The sequence below is a fragment of the Oncorhynchus kisutch genome, unplaced genomic scaffold (genome assembly GCF_002021735.2).
Source record: "Oncorhynchus kisutch isolate 150728-3 unplaced genomic scaffold, Okis_V2 scaffold3202, whole genome shotgun sequence".
NCBI lineage: Eukaryota > Metazoa > Chordata > Actinopteri > Salmoniformes > Salmonidae > Oncorhynchus > Oncorhynchus kisutch.
In genome coordinates this window covers 316,433-331,384 of record NW_022265147.1, presented here as the reverse complement: position 1 = coordinate 331,384, position 14,952 = coordinate 316,433, and the positions used below count along the sequence as shown (strand labels likewise).

The window sequence follows — 14,952 nt, the reverse complement described above, 5'->3', positions numbered from 1 at the left end:
TTCACCACATTCATGTTGATGAAGAACACAATACCGATTGCATTAGTTCACTACGAGATGTTCACCACATTAATGTTAATGAAGAACACAATACCGATTGCCTTAGTTCACTATGAGATGTTCACCACATTCATGTTGATGAAGAACACAATACCGATTGCATTAGTTCACTACGAGATGTTCACCACATTCATGTTGATGAAGAACACAATACCGATTGCCTTAGTTCACTATGAGATGTTCACCACATTAATGTTGATGAAGAACACAATACCGATTGCATTAGTTCACTACGAGATGTTCACCACATTCATGTTGATGAAGAACACAATACCGGTCGGTTTAGTTCACTACGAGATGTTCACCACATTAATGTTGATGAAGAACACAATACCGGTCGGTTTAGTTCACTACGAGATGTTCACCACATTAATGTTGATGAAGAACACAATACCGATTGCATTAGTTCACTACGAGATGTTCACCACATTAATGTTGATGAAGAACACAATACCGATTGCATTAGTTCACTACGAGATGTTCACCACATTAATGTTGATGAAGAACACAATACCGATTGCATTAGTTCACTACGAGATGTTCACCACATTAATGTTGATGAAGAACACAATACCGATTGCATTAGTTCACTACGAGATGTTCACCACATTCATGTGATAAAGAACACAATACCGATTGCATTAGTTCACTACGAGATGTTCACCACATTAATGTTGATAAAGAACACAATACCGGTCGGTTTAGTTCACTACGAGATGTTCACCACATTCATGTTGATGAAGAACACAATACCGGTCGGTTTAGTTCACTATGAGACGTTCACCACATTCATGTTGATGAAGAACACAATACCGATTGCATTAGTTCACTACGAGATGTTCACCACATTCATGTTGATGAAGAACACAATACCGGTCGGTTTAGTTCACTACGAGATGTTCACCACATTAATGTGATAAAGAACACAATACCGATTGCATTAGTTCACTACGAGATGTTCACCACATTAATGTTGATAAAGAACACAATACCGGTCGGTTTAGTTCACTACGAGATGTTCACCACATTCATGTTGATGAAGAACACAATACCGGTCGGTTTAGTTCACTACGAGATGTTCACCACATTCATGTTGATGAAGAACACAATACCGGTCGGTTTAGTTCACTATGAGACGTTCACCACATTCATGTTGATAAAGAACACAATACCGGTCGATTTAGTTCACTACGAGATGTTCACCACATTCATGTTGATGAAGAACACAATACCGGTCGGTTTAGTTCACTACGAGATGTTCACCACATTCATGTTGATGAAGAACACAATACCGGTCGGTTTAGTTCACTACGAGATGTTCACTACGAGACGTTCACCACATTCATGTTGATAAAGAACACAATACCGGTCGGTTTAGTTCACTACGAGATGTTCACCACATTCATGTTGATGAAGAACACAATACCGGTCGGTTTAGTTCACCACAAGATGTTCAAAACATGTTTATTTATTTATTTTCATTTTATTATTCCAAAAACCCAAAGTATAAAAGTTTTCCCTCAAAGGTCTGCATCTGTGAAGAAAACAGAGAGCAGTCTGGGATTAATCTATAAAGTATCACCTCATTCATAATTAAAGGAATATGGATCGTCAATGTGCTTTTACATTGGTACAAATGATCCTACCGGTGTTTCCCACCTATTCCCTTCATAGTGCCCCTACTATCCCCTTAGTGCACTACATAGAGAATAGGGCTTCAGATTTGTGCACTACATAGAGAATAGGGCTTCAGATTTGACCCCTACCTTCCCCTTAGTGCACTACATAGAGAATAGGGCTTCAGATTTGACCCCTACTATCCCCTTAGTGCACTACATAGAGAATAGGGCTTCAGATTTGTGCACTACATAGAGAATAGGGCTTCAGATTTGACCCCTACCTTCCCCTTAGTGCACTACATAGAGAATAGGGCTTCAGATTTGACCCCTACTATCCCCTTAGTGCACTACATAGAGAATAGGGCTTCAGATTTGACCCCTACTATCCCCTTAGTGCACTACATAGAGAATAGGGCTTCAGATTTGACCCCTACTATCCGCTTAGTGCACTACATAGAGAATAGGGCTTCAGATTTGACCCCTACCTTCACCTTAGTGCACTACATAGAGAATAGGGCTTCAGATTTGACCCCTACTTTTTTTTCTACTTAGTGGATCTCCAATGGCGTCAGTCTTCAGCGCAGTGTATAAAACTATCCTATCAGAGCAGTGTATAAAACTATCCTATCAGAGCAGTGTATAAAACTATCCTATCAGAGCAGTGTATAAAACTATCCTATCAGAGCAGTGTATAAAACTATCCTATCAGAGCAGTGTATAAAACTATCCTATCAGAGCAGTGTATAAAACTATCCTATCAGAGCAGTGTATAAAACTATCCTATCAGAGCAGTGTATTAAACTATCCTATCAGAGCAGTGTATTAAACTACCCTATCAGAGCAGTGTATTAAACTACCCTATCAGAGCAGTGTATTAAACTACCCTATCAGAGCAGTGTATTAAACTATCCTATCAGAGCAGTGTATAAAACTATCCTATCAGACTATCCTATCAGAGCAGTGTATAAAATATCCTATCAGACTATCCTATCAGACTATCCTATCAGAGCAGTGTATAAAACTATCCTATCAGACTATCCTATCAGAGCAGTGTATTAAACTAACCTATCAGACTATCCTATCAGAGCAGTGTATTAAACTATCCTATCAGACTATCCTATCAGAGCAGTGTATTAAACTAACCTATCAGACTATCCTATCAGAGCAGTGTATTAAACTAACCTATCAGACTATCCTATCAGAGGTTAGTTTAATACACTGCTCTGATAGGATAGTCTGATAGGTTAGTTTAATACACTGCTCTGATAGGATAGTCTGATAGCAGTGTATTAAACTAACCTCTGATAGGATAGTCTGATAGGTTAGTTTAATACACTGCTCTGATAGGATAGTCTGATAGGTTAGTTTAATACACTGCTCTGATAGGATAGTCTGATAGGTTAGTTTAATACACTGCTCTGATAGGATAGTCTGATAGGTTAGTTTAATACACTGCTCTGATAGGATAGTCTGATAGGTTAGTTTAATACACTGCTCTGTTAGGATAGTCTGATAGGTTAGTTTAATACACTGCTCTGATAGGATAGTCTGATAGGTTAGTTTAATACACTGCTCTGATAGGATAGTCTGATAGGTTAGTTTAATACACTGCTCTGATAGGATAGTCTGATAGGTTAGTTTAATACACTGCTCTGTTAGGATAGTCTGATAGGTTAGTTTCATACACTGCTCTGATAGGATAGTCTGATAGGTTAGTTTAATACACTGCTCTGATAGGATAGTCTGATAGGTTAGTTTAATACACTGCTCTGATAGGATAGTCTGATAGGTTAGTTTAATACACTGCTCTGATAGGATAGTCTGATAGCAGTGTATTAAACTAACCTATCAGAGCAGTGTATTAGACTAACCTATCAGACTATCCTATCAGACTATCCTATCAGAGCAGTGTATTAAACTACCCTATCAGAGCAGTGTATAAAACTATCCTATCAGAGCAGTGTATAAAACTACCCTATCAGAGCAGTGTATAAAACTATCCTATCAGAGCAGTGTATTAAACTAACCTATCAGAGCAGTGTATTAAACTAACCTATCAGACTATCCTATCAGAGGTTAGTTTAATACACTGCTCTGATAGGATAGTCTGATAGGTTAGTTTAATACACTGCTCTGATAGGATAGTCTGATAGGTTAGTTTAATACACTGCTCTGATAGGATAGTCTGATAGCAGTGTATTAAACTAACCTATCAGAGCAGCGTATTAAACTAACCTATCAGACTATCCTATCAGAGCAGTGTATTAAACTAACCTATCAGACTATCCTATCAGAGCAGCGTATTAAACTAACCTATCAGACTATCCTATCAGAGCAGTGTATTAAACTAACCTATCAGACTATCCTAACAGAGCAGTGTATTAAACTAACCTATCAGAGCAGTGTATTAAACTAACCTATCAGACTATCCTATCAGAGCAGTGTATTAAACTAACCTATCAGACTAACCTATCAGAGCAGCGTATTAAACTAACCTATCAGACTATCCTATCAGAGCAGTGTATTAAACTAACCTATCAGACTATCCTATCAGAGCAGCGTATTAAACTAACCTATCAGACTATCCTATCAGAGCAGTGTATTAAACTAACCTATCAGACTATCCTATCAGAGCAGAAAATAATGTGCTTCACAGACACGAACATCAGAGCAGGTGAAAGTTAAAATCAGTTAATCTTGTACGAGTAAAACATTTGCAGCATTTAAAAAGCTTTTGTCTTGGAGTGTACCAGTCCGTCTCTGAATATTCATGAGGGAGTCATTCAGCAGTCTGCCTCTGAATATTCATGAGGCAGTCATTCAGCAGTCTGCCTCTGAATATTCATGAGGCAATCATTCCGGCTCTACTACAGGAAGTGAATTTACACTTTGAAATTGGAGTCATTTAGCAGACACTCTTATCCAGAGCAACTTACAGGAGCCAGTGTGGTTAGGTGCCTTGCTCAAGGGCACATTAGCAGATTTTCACTTTAGTCGGCTGGGGGATTTGAACCAGCGACCTTTCCTGTGTGTGTGTGTGTTATTTAACAGTGGGGGGCAGGTAGTAGGGTTGGAAAAGTCTCTCGTGTGAACAGCTGCTGAGCGCAGTGTGTGTGTGTAGCAGTAACCGCGGGAACCGGGAGGTGAAGTAACTAACGAAGCCTTCAGGCACCTCCCCTAACGTCTCCTGGACCTCCGCTGGCAACTCGTGGTAGTGGTGCTTCTACAGACACGGAAACACACAGAGAGAGGGAGAGGGAGAGAGGAGAGAGAACGGGAGAGGGAAAGAGAGAGAGGGAGAGATGAAGAGAGGGAGAGACAGGAAGAGAGAGAGAGACAGGAAGAGAGAGAGATGAAGAGAGAGAGAGATGAAGACAGAGAGAGAGATGAAGAGAGGGAGCGACAGGAAGAGAGAGAGACACAGGAAGATAGAGAGAGAGCGACACAGGAAGAGAGAGGGAGAGATGAAGAGAGGGAGAGACAGGAAGAGAGAGAGAGACACAGGAAGACAGAGAGAGAGACAGGAAGAGAGAGGGAGAGAGAGACAGGAAGAGAGAGATGAAGACAGAGAGAGAGGTGAAGAGAGGGAGAGAGAGAGAGAGAGACAGGAAGAGAGAGAGAGACCGGAAGAGAGAGAGACACAGGAAGAGAGAGGGAGAGAGAGACAGGAAGAGAGAGGGAGAGACAGGAAGAGAGAGAGAGAGGGAGAGACAGGAAGAGAGGAGAGACAGGAAGAGAGAGAGAGAGAGAGGGAGAGACAGGAAGAGAGAAGGAGAGACAGGAAGAGAGAGAGAGAGAGAGAGAGAGAGAGAGAGAGAGAGAGAGAGAGAGAGAGAGGGGGAAAGATAGGAAGAGAGAGAGAGACAGGAAGAGAAACAGGAAGTTCAACACTATCCTCCAACCATTTCAACATTTACCACTACTATAACACATATTTGGCCTGAAAAAAAGCAGCATGTTTCCCTTATTCCTCATGTCTCCTGTGTGAACAGGTGTATACACTGAGCGGACAAAACATTAAGAACCCCTTCCTAATATTGAGTTCCCTCCCTCCTCTAGCCCTTTTGCCCTGCGAACAACCTCAATTCGCTGGGGCATGGACTCTACAAGCCTTCCACAGGGATGCTGGCCCATGTTGACCTCCAATGCTTCCCACTTGGCTGGATGTCCTTTGGGTGGTGGACCATTCTTGATACACACAGGAAACTGTTAAGTGTGAAAAACCCAGCAGCGTTGCAGTTCTTGACCCAAGCCGGTGCACCTGGCACCTACTACCATACACCTTTCAAAGGCACTGAAATATTTAGTCTTTCCCATTCACCCTCTGAATGGTACACATACACAATCCATGTCTCCTCACCTTCATCTACACTGATTGAAGTGGATTTAACAAAGTGACATCAATAAGGGATCATAGCTTTCACCTGGATTCACCTGGTCAGTCTGTGTCATGGAAAGAATTCTTAAAGTTTTATCTACTCAGTGTATACTATACTATATATACCAGTATATATGTTTTGTATACTCAGTGTATACTATATATACCAGTATATATGTTTTGTATACTCAGTGTATACTATACTATATATAACAGTATATATGTGTTGTATACTCAGTGTATACTATATATAACAGTATATATGTTTTGTATACTCAGTGTATACTATACTATATATAACAGTATATATGTTGTGTATACTCAGTGTATACTATACTATACTATATATCGAGAGCATCCTGTCGGGCTGTATCACCGCCTGGTACGGCAACTGCTCCGCCCACAACCGTAAGGCTCTCCAGAGGGTAGTGAGGTCTGCACAACGCATCACCGGGGGCAAACTACCTGCCCTCCAGGACACCTACACCACCCGATGTCACAGGAAGGCCATAAAGATCATCAAGGACAGCAACCACCCGAGCCACTGCCTGTTCACCCCGCTATCATCCAGAAGGCGAGGTCAGTACAGGTGCATCAAAGCTGGGACCGAGAGACTGAAAAACAGCTTCTATCTCAAGGCCATCAGACTGTTAAACAGCCACCACTAACATTGAGTGGCTGCTGCCAACACACTGACTCAACTCCAGCCACTTTAATAATGGGAATTGATGTAAAATATATCACTAGCCACTTTAAACAATGCTACCTAATATAATGTTTACAGACCCTACATTATTCATCTCATATGTATACTGTACTCTATATCATCGACTGCATCCTTATGTAATACATGTATCACTAGCCACTTTAACTATGCCAGTTCGTTTACATACTCATCTCATATGTATATACTGTACTCGATATCATCTACTGTATCTTGCCTATGCTGCTCTGTACCATCACTCATTCATATATCCTTATGTACATATTCTTTATCCCCTTACACTGTGTATAAGACAGTAGTTTTGGAATTGTTAGCTAGATTACTTGTTGGTTATTACTGCATTGTCGGAACTAGAAGCACAAGCATTTCGCTACACTCGCATTAACATCTGCTAACCATGTGTATGTGACAAATAACATCTGCTAACCATGTGTATGTGACCAATAACATCTGCTAACCATGTGTATGTGACAAATAACATTTGATTTGATTTGATTATATAACAGTATATATGTTTTGTATACTCAGTGTATACTATATATAACAGTATATATGTTTTGTATACTCAGTGTATACTATACTATATATAACAGTATATATGTTTTGTATACTCAGTGTATACTATACTATATATAACAGTATATATGTTTTGTATACTCAGTGTATACTATACTATATATAACAGTATATATGTTTTGTATACTCAGTGTATACTAGACTATATATAACAGTATATATGTTTTGTATACTCAGTGTATACTAGACTATACTATATATAACAGTATATATGTTTTGTGTATACTCAGTGTATACTATACCATACTATATATAACAGTATATATGTTTTGTATACTCAGTGTATACTATATATAACAGTATATATGTTGTGTATACTCAGTGTATACTATATATAACAGTATATATGTTTTGTGTATACTCAGTGTATACTAGACTATACTATATATAACAGTATATATGTTTTGTGTATACTCAGTGTATACTAGACTATACTATATATAACAGTATATATGTTTTGTGTATACTCAGTGTATACTATACCATACTATATATACCAGTATATATGTTTTGTGTATACTCAGTGTATACTAGACTATACTATATATAACAGTATATATGTTTTGTGTATACTCAGTGTATACTAGACTATACTATATATAACAGTATATATGTTTTGTGTATACTCAGTGTATACTATACCATACTATATATACCAGTATATATGTTTTGTGTATACTCAGTGTATACTATACCATACTATATATAACAGTATATCTTATACCTTATTTCTCATGGCTCGGAGCAGGTCTCTGACTGAATTCCCTTTATACGTCCTGAACTTCCTCAGGTCTGGAGAGAAAACACAGAGAGATGAGTGTTACCTGTCTGAAGTGTTACCTGTCTGATGTGTTACCTGTCTGGTCTGTCTGGTGTGTTACCTGTCTGGTGTGTGTTACCTGTCTGATGTGTGTTACCTGTCTGATGTGTGTTACCTGTCTGGTGTGTGTTACCTGTCTGGTGTGTTACCTGTATGGTGTGTTACCTGTCAGGTGTGTTACCTGTCAGGTGTGTTACCTGTCTGATGTGTTACCTGTCTGATGTGTTACCTGTCTGATGTGTTACCTGTCTGGTGTGTCTGGTGTGTTACCTGTCTGGTGTGTGTTACCTGTCTGGTGTGTGTTACCTGTCTGGTGTGTGTTACCTGTCTGGTGTGTGTTACCTGTCTGGTGTGTGTTACCTGTCTGGTGTGTGTTACCTGTCTGGTGTGTGTTACCTGTCTGGTGTGTGTTACCTGTCTGGTGTGTTACCTGTCAGGTGTGTTACCTGTCTGGTGTGTTACCTGTCTGGTGTGTTACCTGTCTGGTGTGTTACCTGTCTGGTGTGTTACCTGTCAGGTGTGTTACCTGTCAGGTGTGTTACCTGTCTGATGTGTCTGGTGTGTTACCTGTCTGGTGTGTTACCTGTCTGGTGTGTTACCTGTCAGGTGTGTTACCTGTCTGATGTGTCTGGTGTGTTACCTGTCTGGTGTGTTACCTGTATGGTGTGTTACCTGTCTGGTGTGTTACCTGTCTGATGTGTCTGGTGTGTTACCTGTCTGCAGAGGAACAGAGATGTGCATTCTCCAGTTGGTTCGTACTACAGCTCTGCCAGCCGTCTCCAGCCTCACCACCATGGTGCTGTCTGTAGGTTCCTTCTCTATACGGTCACTCACATCCTAACCAATCACATTTCAAATGTATTTATATAGCCCTTCGTACATCAGCTGATATCTCAAAGTGCTGTACAGAAACCCAGCCTAAAACCCCAAACAGCAAGCAATGCAGGTGAAGAAGCACGGTGGCTAGGAAAAACTACGAACTAAAACTACAGTCAAATATCAACATACTAGGCTGATCTATAATGAGGAGTCATCTAATCTGTTTTACCTTCTACTAACTAAAACTACAGAAAAATATCAACATACTAGGCTGATCTATAATGAGGAGTCATCTAATCTGTTTTACCTACTACTAACTAAAACTACAGTCAAATATCAACATACTAGGCTGATCTATAATGAGGAGTCATCTAATCTGTTTTACCTTCTACTAACTAAAACTACAGTCAGATATCAACATACTAGGCTGATCTATAATGAGGAGTCATCTAATCTGTTTTACCTTCTACTAACTAAAACTACAGTCAGATATCAACATACTAGGCTGATCTATAATGAGGAGTCATCTAATCTGTTTTACCTACTACTAACTAAAACTACAGTCAGATATCAACATACTAGGCTGATCTATAATGAGGAGTCATCTAATCTGTTTTACCTTCTACTAACTAAAACTACAGTCAAATATCAACATACTAGGCTGATCTATAATGAGGAGTCATCTAATCTGTTTTACCTTCTACTAACTAAAACTACAGTCAGATATCAACATACTAGGCTGATCTATAATGAGGAGTCATCTCATGCTGAATCACACTTTTGTCCCTCCAACAGTTAGTTTCAGGAGCCCTATTGTGATTATCAGCTGTCGTCAAACACACAAGGACATGAAGAGAGGACCCTCTGAGATTCTCTATTCTCTATCTAGATTCTCAACGGTTAGTTCTAGAAGACCCTCTAAGATCCTCTATTCTCTATCTAGATTCTCAACGGTTATTTCTAGAAGATTCTCTATTCTCTATCTAGATTCTCAACGGCTAGTTCTAGAAGATTCTCTATTCTCTATCTAGATTCTCAACGGTTAGTTCGAGAAGACTAAGATTCTCTATCTAGATTCTCAACGGTTAGTTCGAGAAGACTAAGATTCTCTATCTAGATTCTCAACGGTTAGTTCGAGAAGACTCTCTAAGATTCTCTATTCTCTATCTAGATTCTCAACGGTTAGTTCTAGAAGACTCTCTAAGATTCTCTATTCTCTATCTAGATTCTCAACGGCTAGTTCTAGAAGATTCTCTATTCTCTATCTAGATTCTCAACGGTTAATTCGAGAAGACTCTCTAAGATTCTCTATTCTCTATCTAGATTCTCAACGGTTAGTTCTAGAAGACTCTCTAAGATTCTCTATCTAGATTCTCAACGGTTAGTTCTAGAAGACTCTCTAAGATTCTCTATCTAGATTCTCAACGGTTAGTTCGAGAAGACTCTCTAAGATTCTCTATCTATATTCTCAACGGTTAGTTCGAGAAGACTCTCTAAGATTCTCTATTCTCTATCTAGATTCTCAACGGCTACTTCTAGAAGACTCTATCTAGATTCTCAACGGTTAGTTCGAGAAGATTCTCTATTCTCTATCTAGATTCTCAACGGTTAGTTCTAGAAGACTTTCTTCCTCTATTGTGTGTAGCAGAATCTACGAGATGAAAAGTTAAAAATACTTTGGTAGAGAGGTAGATGGGTAGAGGGGTAGGGAGGTATAGGGGTAGGGTAGAGGGGTAGATGGGTAGAGGGGTAGAGGGGTAGAGGGGTAGGGAGGTAGAGGGGTAGGGTAGAGGGGTAGGGAGGTATAGGGGTAGGGTAGAGGGGTAGATGGGTAGAGGGGTAGGGAGGTAGAGGGGTAGGGTAGAGGGGTAGGGTAGAGGGGTAGGGGGGTAGAGGGGTAGGGAGGCAGAGCGGTAGGGAGGTAGAGGGGTAGGGAGGTAGGGGGGTAGGGGTAGAGGTAGCGGGGTAGAGGTAGAGGGGTAGGTGGGTAGAGGGGTAGGGGGTAGAGGTAGAGGGGTAGAGGTAGAGGGGGTAGAGGTAGAGGGGTAGGTGGGTAGAGGGGTAGGGGGTAGAGGGGTAGGGGGTAGAGGTAGCGGGGTAGAGGTAGAGGGGTAGGGGGTAGAGGGGTAGGTAGGTAGAGGGGTAGGTGGGTAGAGGGGTAGGTGGGTAGAGGGGTAGGTGGGTAGAGGGGTAGGGGGTAGAGGTAGAGGTAGAGGTAGAGGGGTAGGTGGGTAGAGGGGTAGAGGTAGAGGGGTAGGTGGGTAGAGGGGTAGGGAGGTAGAGGGGTAGGGTAGAGGGGTAGGTGGGTAGAGGGGTAGGGGTAGAGGTAGAGGGGTAGGTGGGTAGAGGGGTAGGGAGGTAGAGGGGTAGAGGTAGAGGGGTAGGGAGGTAGAGGGGTAGGGAGGTAGGGGGGTAGGGGGTAGAGGTAGAGGGGTAGAGGTAGAGGGGTAGGTGGGTAGAGGGGTAGGGGAGGTAGGGGGGTAGAGGGGTAGGGGGTAGAGGGGTAGAGGGGTAGGGGGTAGAGGTAGAGGTAGAGGTAGAGGGGTAGGTGGGTAGAGGGGTACCTGGAAGAACTGAAGTTGCTTATCAGGGCTCCAGAAGAACGGGTGTTTAAGAATAGAGGAAGTGGAGGGGCGGGACTCTGGATCGCTGTTGATCATTCGCTCTATCAGGTCCCGCGCTATGACGTCATCTGACGGACACACAACACAGCCAATTAGAGCACAGCTCTCAATCAGAATCACAGAATCTCAAGAGTCTCTAAACGACAGACGACACACACCCACCATGCACGTCTTCCAGGAAGTGTGTGAGGAAGTACTCCCCGGTCAGGATGTTAGCTTGGCGTCGTAGCGTGTCACCAAACGGGTGCTGCCCCCTACTGACCACGTAGTAGAACACACAGCCTGCCGAGAACACATCCACCGCCTGGTCACAACGGGTCTAGAGAGAGACACAACATTATTATAGTTAGAACACTGTAGAACACAGGAAGTAGTATTATAGTAGTAGTAGAACACATCCACCGCCTGGTCACAACGGGTCTAGAGAGAGACACAACATTATTATAGTTAGAACACTGTAGAACACAGGAAGTAGTATTATAGTAGTAGTAGAACACATCCACCGCCTGGTCACAATGGGTCTAGAGAGAGACACAACATTATTATAGTTAGAACACTGTAGAACACAGGAAGTAGTATTATAGTAGTAGTAGAACACACTAGAGAGAGGAGTAGTATTATAGTAGTAGTAGAACACACTAGAGAGAGGGAGGAGTAGTATTATAGTAGTAGTAGAACACACTAGAGAGGAGTAGTATTATAGTAGTAGTAGAACACACTAGAGAGGAGTAGTATTATAGTAGTAGTAGAACACACTAGAGAGGAGTAGTATTATAGTAGTAGTAGAACACACTAGAGAGATGAGTAGTATTATAGTAGTAGTAGAACACACTAGAGAGGAGTAGTATTATAGTAGTAGTAGAACACACTAGAGAGAGGAGTAGTATTATAGTAGTAGTAGAACACACTAGAGAGAGGAGCAGTATTATAGTAGTAGTAGAACACACTAGAGAGAGGGAGTAGTATTATAGTAGTAGTAGAACACACTAGAGAGAGGAGTAGTATTATAGTAGTAGTAGAAACACACTAGAGAGGGAGGAGTAGTATTAAAGTAGTAGTAGAACACACTAGAGAGGAGTAGTATTATAGTAGTAGTAGAACACACTAGAGAGGAGTAGTATTATAGTAGTAGTAGAACACACTAGAGAGGAGTAGTATTATAGTAGTAGTAGAACACACTAGAGAGATGAGTAGTATTATAGTAGTAGTAGAACACACTAGAGAGGAGTAGTATTATAGTAGTAGTAGAACACACTAGAGAGAGGAGTAGTATTATAGTAGTAGTAGAACACACTAGAGAGGAGTAGTATTATAGTAGTAGTAGAACACACTAGAGAGAGGGAGTAGTATTATAGTAGTAGTAGAACACACTAGAGAGAGAGGAGTAGTATTATAGTAGTAGTAGTAACACACTAGAGAGGGAGGAGTAGTATTAAAGTAGTAGTAGAACACACTAGAGAGGAGTAGTATTATAGTAGTAGTAGAACACACTAGAGAGGAGAAGTATTATAGTAGTAGTAGAACACACTAGAGAGGAGTAGAATTATAGTAGTAGTAGAACACACTAGAGAGAGGAGTAGTATATAGTAGTAGTAGAACACACTAGAGAGAGAGAGTAGTAGTATTATAGTAGAACACACTAGAGAGGGAGGAGTAGTATTATAGTAGTAGTAGAACACACTAGAGAGGAGAAGTATTATAGTAGTAGTAGAACACACTAGAGAGGAGTAGAATTATAGTAGTAGTAGAACACACTAGAGAGAGGAGTAGTATTATAGTAGTAGTAGAACACACTAGAGAGAGAGGAGTAGTATTATAGTAGAACACACTAGAGAGAGGAGTAGTATTATAGTAGTAGTAGAACACACTAGAGAGGAGTAGTATTATAGTAGTAGTAGAACACACTAGAGAGAGAGAGGAGTAGTATTAAAGTAGTAGTAGAACACACTAGAGAGGAGTAGTATTATAGTAGTAGTAGAACACACTAGAGAGGAGTAGTATTATAGTAGTAGTAGAACACACTAGAGAGAGGAGTAGTATTATAGTAGTAGTAGAAACACACTAGAGAGAGAGAGGAGTAGTATTATAGTAGAACACACTAGAGAGAGGAGTAGTATTATAGTAGTAGTAGAACACACTAGAGAGGAGTAGTATTATAGTAGTAGTAGAACACAATAGAGAGAGGAGTAGTATTATAGTAGTAGTAGAACACACTAGAGAGAGGAGTAGTATTATAGTAGTAGTAGAGCACACTAGAGAGGAGTAGTATTATAGTAGTAGTAGAACACACTAGAGAGGAGTAGTATTATAGTAGTAGTAGAACACACTAGAGAGGAGTAGTATTATAGTAGTAGTAGAACACACTAGAGAGAGGAGTAGTATTATAGTAGTAGTAGAACACACTAGAGAGGAGTAGTATTATAGTAGTAGTAGAACACACTAGAGAGAGGAGTAGTATTATAGTAGTAGTAGAACACACTAGAGAGGAGTAGTATTATAGTAGTAGTAGAACACACTAGAGAGAGGAGTAGTATTATAGTAGTAGTAGAACCCAGTAGAACAAACAGCCTGCTGGGAACTGAAGTCTTTCATGTCACAGAGGATGTAAAGATATCAAAACCTTATAGTATTTAATTAATTAATTACTTTGTGTGTGTGTGTGTGTGTGTGTGTCTGTGTGTGTCTGTGTGTGTGTGCGTGTGCGTCTGCGTCTGCGTGTGCGTGTGCGTGTGCGTCTGCGTGTCTGTGTGTGTGTCTGTGTGTGTGTGTGTGTGTGTGTGTGTGTGTGTGTGTGTGTGTGTGTGTGTGTGTGTGTGTGTGTGTGTGTGTGTGTCTGTGTCTGTGTGTGTGTGTGTGTGTGTGTGCGTGTGTGTGTGTGTGTCTCTGTATCTCTCACCGGGTTGTTTCCCGGTGTGTCCAGCAGTACTTCCGGGGCGATCCACCCTCTGTCCCCGGTATCCCCGAGCGGAGAGAGAAACTAGTCCTTCCCTCAGGGATCTTTTTACACAGGCCGAAGTCTGATATCAGCGCTCTCACCCGCCCCAGGGGCCCTGGCTGAGACAACAGGATGTTACGAGGCTTCAGATCCCTGTGGACTGGAGACCGGAGAGAGAGATGGAGAGAGAGACCAGAGAGAGACCGGAGAGAGATGGAGAGAGAGATCGGAGAGAGATCGGAGAGAGAGATGGAGAGAGAGACCAGAGAGAGATGGAGAGAGAGATGGAGAGAGACCGGAGAGAGAGATGGAGAGAGAGGGAGAGAGAGAGAGATGGAGAGATGAGAGAGAGACCGGAGAGAGAGATGGAGAGAGAGAGATGGAGAGAGAGATGGAG

The 14,952-nt window shown here is 41.3% G+C and overlaps 1 long non-coding RNA gene and 1 pseudogene across 1 annotated transcript; both read right to left on the bottom strand.

Annotated features, from left to right (window-relative positions):
* Positions 1-1,498: 1,498 nt before the first annotated feature.
* Positions 1,499-4,037, bottom strand: LOC116371405 (uncharacterized). The gene is made up of 2 exons (XR_004208937.1): positions 3,915-4,037; positions 1,499-2,861 (listed from the first exon to the last, which is right to left on the bottom strand). It is a non-coding gene; the product is annotated as an uncharacterized LOC116371405 (long non-coding RNA).
* A 30-nt stretch (positions 4,038-4,067) lies between these two features.
* LOC109886338 (serine/threonine-protein kinase/endoribonuclease IRE1-like) overlaps positions 4,068-14,952 on the bottom strand; it is a 64,019-nt pseudogene continuing 53,134 nt past the window's right edge.